This window comes from Phoca vitulina, unplaced genomic scaffold (assembly GCF_004348235.1).
Source record: "Phoca vitulina isolate PV1807 unplaced genomic scaffold, GSC_HSeal_1.0 scaffold14, whole genome shotgun sequence".
Classification (NCBI taxonomy): domain Eukaryota; kingdom Metazoa; phylum Chordata; class Mammalia; order Carnivora; family Phocidae; genus Phoca; species Phoca vitulina.
The window spans coordinates 41,576,652-41,584,991 of record NW_022589717.1 but is presented as its reverse complement, the minus strand read 5'-3'; positions in this window follow the sequence as shown (position 1 = coordinate 41,584,991).

Genomic DNA, 8,340 nt, shown 5'->3' with positions numbered 1-8,340 from the left:
AGGAGTTCTACTCATACACATCAAATACTGTTTTTCAATGCTAAATTTAGAATATTATAAACATGTGACCCTACCCGTAAGTACTCTTTTGCGAAGGGGAGTAAGATTACACTGATCTTGATGAGCACTGAGTAATGTATAGAATTGTTGAATCACTCTATAGTACACCAGATCCTAATTGTAAGTTAACTATACTGGAACTAAAATGTAAAAAAGTACTTTTTTGCATTAAAAGGTTAGAGAATTAAATTTATTTTAAAATTGTAATACAACAAAGAAACTTTGAAAATGGGTATTTTGACTGAGAACATAAGTTTTAGAATGTTTCTTTCCATTTGTTTTTTTAGGCATGGATTTTTTTTTTTTGAAATAACATTTTTTTTCCTGATTATACTAAGAAGAATACTGATGAGGCTGCCATTTGTAAATGTTCCTTTTGTTGGCTAATAAACATTTTACACTTCCCCGAATTTTATATTTGAGGTGTTTTAGGAGAATTCCATAATACATCCTGCATTAAAATGAAATTATATTAATCTCGTTATATGATGATAATTCTATTTTGAGTGATTTGGGGATGATAATATTTGAAAATGAACACAGGTAGATTATTTACCATTATGGTCAAAATTGGACCTGTAATTATTACATGGTAGAAATGGAAATAAACTAAGTGGACCACATAAGTACAAAACCAGCATTACACTAAGTAGGAATATAATTTATTACTTTGATCCATAGAAGTAAAAATAGAAAGTAGAAAAAGATCTTCAAAATAACTCTAACAATTATAATTTTATTACTTTCCATGTGAAGAGGATAAGGGTAGCCCAAGATGAGCAATAAATGTCACATCCATTGATGTACTATTATACCGCAATTTAAGATGATTAACTTAGACTTCAAATGTTTCAAGTAAAAGATTCTGATTAAAGTTAATCCAATAGATGAAAAAAAATTATGGATCATAAATATAATCACATTTTTTTCAAAGAAAATACCAATAATACATAGAGAAGAGCCTTGTAAGCTCCTTCTATCCCAACAAAGTTAAATGAGTTTTGAAAATAAACAATGTTAAACCAACCCTAGGGATACGACAGTTCTTATCATAAGAAGCCATCATGAAGATCTTTTATGGTTTCTTTCCATTATATGAGATTGGCCTTTTAGAATTTATGCCAGATATCATCATATCTTGGTTGCAGTTTTAGATATAAATTTGTATTATATAGATTTTTTTAAATGTAACCATTAACTCTTACACCAAATACTCATTTTGACACTGGTAATCATCAAATTTCAACAATATTTGACAAGCTTCCTTTCCCAGAAGTGAAGTCATTTGTCAAAGACCCACCACTCATTTTAGGTACAGCCTTGGAATTGGAACTCAGGTTTTCTCAAACTGCAGTGATTTTTTACCACAATGTCATAGCTACCAAAAATATGTTTCTGTGCAGGTGACCACAAGTCTCAGGCTTTAGAAAGACACTAAATTTTAAATCTTAAATTTTAAGATGTAGATACTTGAGATAGCTATGCTTATCATGATTTGCTTCTCATAAAATAAATTTCACTTTAACTGCATGGATTTCTTAAAGAAAAATTCACCCTCTGAAGAGGAAATCCAAGTTCCCTGTCAACACATTTTACTAATATTACTATAGGATATATCTATATCAGAGTCAAAACAATTCTCTGTTTTGCAGAAATATGGTAATAACACTAACAAATGGAAGGTAAAAACAAAAGTGAGATGATTGGAGAAGTGTTTACAAGCTCAAGGCATTAGGAAGCAATAAACCATTGTTCTTCATGATACAATCTATCGATTCATATCTGAAATTCTGAGTAATGCACGTGTGCCAGGAATGATAAATTATATTGAGAAAATGTGATTTATATAACTGTCCAGTCTCTGTATAATATATTAAGATTTGAGCCAGAAGCATCTTCTTCTTTTCTTTGTTCCTTCCCTTCTTTTTTCCTTCTTCCTTCCTTCTACCTTTCTTCAGCTCTTCCTTTATCTATCTTCTCTTACAAGCCATTCTTCTCATCATCCTTCCCAATCCATTTTCCTAAAAAGATGTATTTTTTAAGAATATAATTGTCTAATAAACTTTTTCACATTGTCACACATCTGCAATATTTAGGAAAGTATTTTTTAGACATGCTAATGGGAAAATGCATGTATTTCTGTTTCCTATGTTTCCTCCCCTCCCCCCCAAGGATTCATTGAGAAATTAGTGATGGGTTAAATCAAACTAGATTTTTGCCAATGAGTGTAACAGCTGGCCGAGTTCTCTCTTTTCCAACACAACTTCTGTGCGAGTGGGTGACTTACCAAATTTCTTTAAAGTATGCTATTTTTTTTCCTTTTAGTAAGCAACAATACTCATTAGAAAAAATCTTAAAACATAGAAAATCAGAAAGAAAAAAATGGTCATATTCCTATTATCATTTTGCTTGGTACTATCTTTGTTGTTTATTAGCTTTTTCTTCATATTAATTTTGATAAACTTGGAATCACACAGTTTTTCTAACTTCCTTTTTACTGCTATTGTTTTTGTATGATTTAAATTTTTTTTCCAAATATAATAAATTTCATATTCTTTTATAATCTTTGGAAATACTTTCAATTGTTGCCTAATAGCTCATTGGTTAATTATTTGGTACTATCATAATAATTCTCAATTAGTGTTATCATCACATAGTGATAAGTCTACATTTTATCTGAAGCACAAGTATAGTTTATGCTATTGACTAGGTTTTTCCACCCAGTTGTAGCTATAAATGATACTGTAATAAATACTTTCAAGTGTAATATTTTGTCACTGTTACTGTTTTACTTCCTTTGGGTAGACTCCCACAAATGAAATCATTGTCACAAAAATAGTAAAAATTTTAAGATTCTTGATACTAAGTACTAATACTTTTCTAAAGATTGAGCTATTTTATTTTCCCATTACTTACATATGAAACAGCCCATTTGACAACATCCTCTGTCAGGTTGTCAGTGATTTCCAAAGCTGTGTTAATCCACTATAAGGAAGATGAATTCCAAAACTTGCCCTGATGTTCTATTTGATATTATTTTCCACAGAAAGCCAACTAGCACCAAAAGAAGCATCTTTTTTTAAATCAAAGTTGACTACAGAAGAGATCTCAGTTCTAATTCATTAAGAAGTTCTTGCTATTAACAGAAGAGTAAGGAAATCTTACCCCTATTTTTATAGCTATGTCCTGACAATCCTTATTGATTAGATGTCCATTTGAGGATTTTCTTTTTCACTCAATTAATATATCACATTTATAATGTCATCAAAGGATGACCTCAAGAGTATTTTTCTCAGTGATACTACATCTTTTTATACAAACTAGAAAGAGCACTACCTAAGGATAGCATGGTGAACTGTCTGTAGTATAGGACTTTGATTTTGCTGTATCCCTTCTATGGACACTTTGGTCTTTCCTACTATCCACTTTGGGCTGACCCATATTAACTGAAGTTCCAAGCTGACCTATATCATAAACTTAGTTTGTGTAAAATGTTATCCAAAAATGGTTTGAGGATTTCCACCCTTTTATATAGTAACATCAACATGTTTTTACTTATCTAAGAGATACATATTTAGTTCCGCAATTTGGAGTAAAACCAAGGATACACAATTAGCAAAGAATCTCCCTGCCCTTAAGCAGTTTAGATCCCAGAGGGGAATGAGACAGACAAATAATTAATAAGAAAAATGATGGCTTCATGTATAATGAGCACTTGGAATATAAGGGAAGAAACAAGGATAATCACCAAAAAGACCTTGAGAGATTTCAGAGGCATTTGAAAGATGATTGGAGGTTTTAAGGGAACTGTCTAGAATAAAGAAATGTTCATGTAAGAAAAATTTTACTCATGTATTGTGAAAATCCAAGGGGGAGAAATGTGTAAACAAAGGTATAGCAAACTGTGTAAGCTGCCACAGAGGTGTCGGAGATGAAGATTGAATGTTGTTTGTGACCTCAGGGGGAAACCAGCAGTGTGATATGGGCAGAAGCCAGATTGGGTTGAGTAGAGCAGTGAATGGTGTGTGGAAACCAGAAAGAATGAAATGACATGAAAGACATAGATTAACAGGTAGATGGCAAACAAGATTAAGAGAGATTGGCTTTGTTTTCATTTTCATTAGTAACTCACATTTATTGTTCACTTATTCTGCATCCTAAATAGTAAAAATACAGTAGAGAACAGGAAAGAATCTCTGTTGTCAAGTTACTAACTTCCCGGGGCGCCTGGGTGGCTCAGTCATTGAGCATCTGCCTTCGGCTCAGGTCGTGATTCCAGGGTCCTGGGATCGAGCCCCACATCGGGCTCCCTGATCGGTGGGAGGCCTGCTTCTCCCTCTCCCACTCCCCCTGCTTGTGTTCCTGCTCTCGCTGTGTCTCTCTCTGTCAAATAAATAGATAAAATCTTAAAAAAAAAAAAAAAGTTACTAACTTCCCATTGGGGGTTTTGCAGTTACAATATTAACATTTACAAAATAAGATATCTTAGGTACAGATAGATTCAATACAGAAACCAAACAAGGTAATATGATAGCCACTGGGCATAGCTGCTTGGGCAAGGGAGTCATAGAAGACCCTATGTTGAAGTGATATTTCTACTGAGAATTAAATGTTTAAAAGAAGGCAGCCATGAAAAGATTTGGTGGAAGAGGATTCTGAGAGAGAAAAGTAATGTAAAAGCCTTGGAACTATTCTGAGCATCACATGTTGGAGGGGCAGAAATTAAGACAAAGTGCAGTGAATGACGGGAAGAGAGAAGAGAACAGAGAGAAAAGGGAGGATTGGCAGGCATGTACCAGGAGGCCATAAGGAGAGGAGTTGGTTGTTCCAATTAGTATTCTAGTTTCAATAGCAACCTATTAAAGAGTCTTAAGTTAGGAAGTGACATAATACATACTTTAGGAAAATTGCTCTGCCTGTTCTGTTGACTTTCAGAGAGGGGAGAGAAGAGCATGACCGTGAGTGGAACCAACGGGAGTTAAGTTTGCTGCTAATCGAAGCTGCTGCGTTGAGAGAGAGTTGCATTCTTTTGACAGCTGCAATATTTTTTGAGTATATATCATGCTATAAATTTGTGCACACTACTTGAGCTTTATAAGCTTATTAGCCTCCATTTCCTTAACTTTGTAATGGGCTAATAGAAGTAATTTTCCTACTTCTCACTGGGTTGTTGTTTGGATTAAATAGGGACATGTATGGGAAAGCCTTGAATAAGCATAAAGCATTTGTCTAGTGTTTTTATGGTCTGTTCTGTTAAATTGTCATTTGGCAAGAACATCTGCTTCCTCAGAATTGATTCTGACATTGAAAAGGTTAAAAAGAAATATAACATACAACAGTTTGCTTTGTGAAGCCCACCAAAAGCACATACATTTCTGCAAAATACTACTTCATGGTACTGTTTTTGATGTTTAGTGACTTATCCAAATTCCACAGCTATTTAGTAGTAGACCTGCCACTAGCTGATTTATCATGCTCAAATGTATTACTCTTTCCTTCAATATTCAGAGATCAAATATTAACATTACAGCCAGAAGAGTTTAATAATAAGAGATTATGGGGTCATATTTAACATAATCAAGTGAAGAAATACGACAAGGTATTTGCCTATCTATCTATCTATCTATCTATCATCTATCTATCATCTATGTAGGTGATTGTCATTTTGATTAGGTCCAAAAGGACCCAGAATGGCTGAATCATAAGTTACAGACACAAAATGGGAAATATTAAAGGTTTTTGATGTTCTCACCAATATTGTCTCTATGGCTACTTCAACAAATTTCACTTACAAATTAAATAATATTCAAAGCCACAAAATCACTAATGGTATGTTTGACTTTTGATATGTTCTAAAGAACAATTTAACATCAAAAAGACCCTGCAATTATTTTTAACCTGACATTTTCCATTTGTTTTGCCCATTATGTGTAAATCTGAATGTCCCATTTTGGAATTTAGCTGACTTCTTGACTTGTAGGTTTCTAGTCAATTCTAAACTTCTCATATTGCCCCATTACATTTGTGGTCACAATTTTTTCTTTATTGAAAACTTTTTAGACTCAAATAATTTTGAATTTTTTAGGCTGTGCAACAAATGGTCAATAAATCTACAACAAGATTACATACTACATGGAGTGAATCTGTTATTTTGGAATGAACCAAATTTGAAATTTATTTAAAAGTTGGATACTATCTATATGCCAAGAATTATTCTTAATACTTGGTACATCTCAGTGGGAAAAAAAAAAGTCCTGACAGACTTGGAACTAAGTTTCTAGTTGTAGAAGACAAACAAGCAGTAACTGTAATGTTGAATAAACTATATATTATGTTAGAAGAAAATAAACACTATGGCAAAAGTAGAGCAGGGTAAGGATTTGTACATCTATTTCAATCATTTTTTTTTTCTCTGCTAATCCACTTTTACTGATTTGGCAGCCTCAACATCAAACACTGCATTTACAGTTCCATTTTGGTGTTCAGCCCAGACTGGCAGGAATTTCTCAATTCCATTTCCTAATTCCTGTGGGGGAGAATCTGATTGCTACAACTTGAGTCATGGTTCCAGTCAACTATGGACCAGAGCCAAAACATGTCCTGTAAATATACAGTTAGAGGTTTATCCTTGTGTATAGAGAAGTTCTTACAGAAGAGGGATGTGGCCTAGACACACACAATATATTGCCTTTTTATCCTCTAGTTGATAATCATGAAACGGCTTCTAGGGACCACGTTCTCAGAGAATTCATTCAGTCTTACGAGTTAGAGGCAGGTTGGCCAGTTTGATAGGACAGTTATACTCACACATCTCTTCCTTTCAGGAATGAATGTCTTCTCCAGAAGTGTTCCTTCAGATTTCTCAACTCTCATCAGTCAGGACAAGGTCACTGGGTTTGAAAAGTTAGGATCTGGCATTTTGATGCATTTATTTGGGGGACAGGCCATCACCAGTAAGGAAAAAGTGATAGAAGATTTAGGCAGCCCAAGGTATCAACTAATCTCAGATTACCAGGTATTTTGATACTCTACCAATATTTTTATCTTAGATGCATTTTATTTGTTTTTAACTCATTAATCCTTATAAGGGTCAAAAACAAATGGAATTTCTATGACATCTTATAAGTAAAATTGGGTTCGTTAAAATTTCCAAGAAACATGCGGATGTTTGCTGCTTAAATATTGCAAATACCCTGAAAAAAAACCACATATATCTCACTGAACATATGTAATATATGAAAAAGCCCAAGATATCAAATCTATAATTTAATAAATGATTACCAATTATTTTACTAAAGGTAGCTCAATTAAAATATCTAAATTCATGTGTACATTAATAGTACATTATTTTTTTAATTTTAATTCCAGTATAGTTAATAGACAGTCTTATATTAGTTTCAGGTGTACAATATAGTGATTCAACAGTTCTGTACATTCCTCCATGCTCTTTAAAATAAGCATACTCTTAATCCCCTTCACCTATTTTATCCATCATCTCACACACCTCCCCTGTAGCAACCATCAGTTTGTTTTCTATAGAGTCTGGGTTGTTGTTGTTGTTGCTTTTAATTTCTCGCTTTTCCCCCCCTTTGTTTATTAAATGTTTTGTGTCTTAGATTCCACATATGAGTGAGATCACATGGGATTTGTCTTTCTCTGACTGACTTATTTTGTTTCATGTTGTATTCTCTAGATCCACCCATGTTGTTACAAATGGCAAGATTTTATTTTTTATGGCCTAGTAATATTCTAATATATATATGTAATCTCACATCTTTTTTTTTAATCCATTCAGCTATCAATGGACACATGGTCTGCTTCCATAATTTGGCTATTATAACTAATGCTGAAATAAACATACATAAAAGCATATATTCTTTTGTGGTTTTTTTTCAAGTGTTTATTTAAATTCTGGTTAGTTGACATATAGCGTAATATTAGTTTCAGAAGTAGAATTTAGTGATTCATCACTTGCGTATAACACCCAGTGCTCATCACAAATGACGTCCTTAATAACCATCACCCATTCAGCCTATCCCCCCACCCACTTCCTCTCAAGCAACCTTCAGTTTGTTCTCTACAGTTAAGAGTCTGTTTTATGGTTTGCCTCTTTTTGTTTATTTTTCCTATGTTCATTTATTTTGTTTCTTAAATAGGATGGCATAAACTAATTTAGTTTCTAAGTTATCATCACTATGTAAGAGTGAAATCATATGGTATTTGTCTTTTGTCTGACTGACTTATTTCACTTAGCATAATACACTTTAGCTCCATCCACAC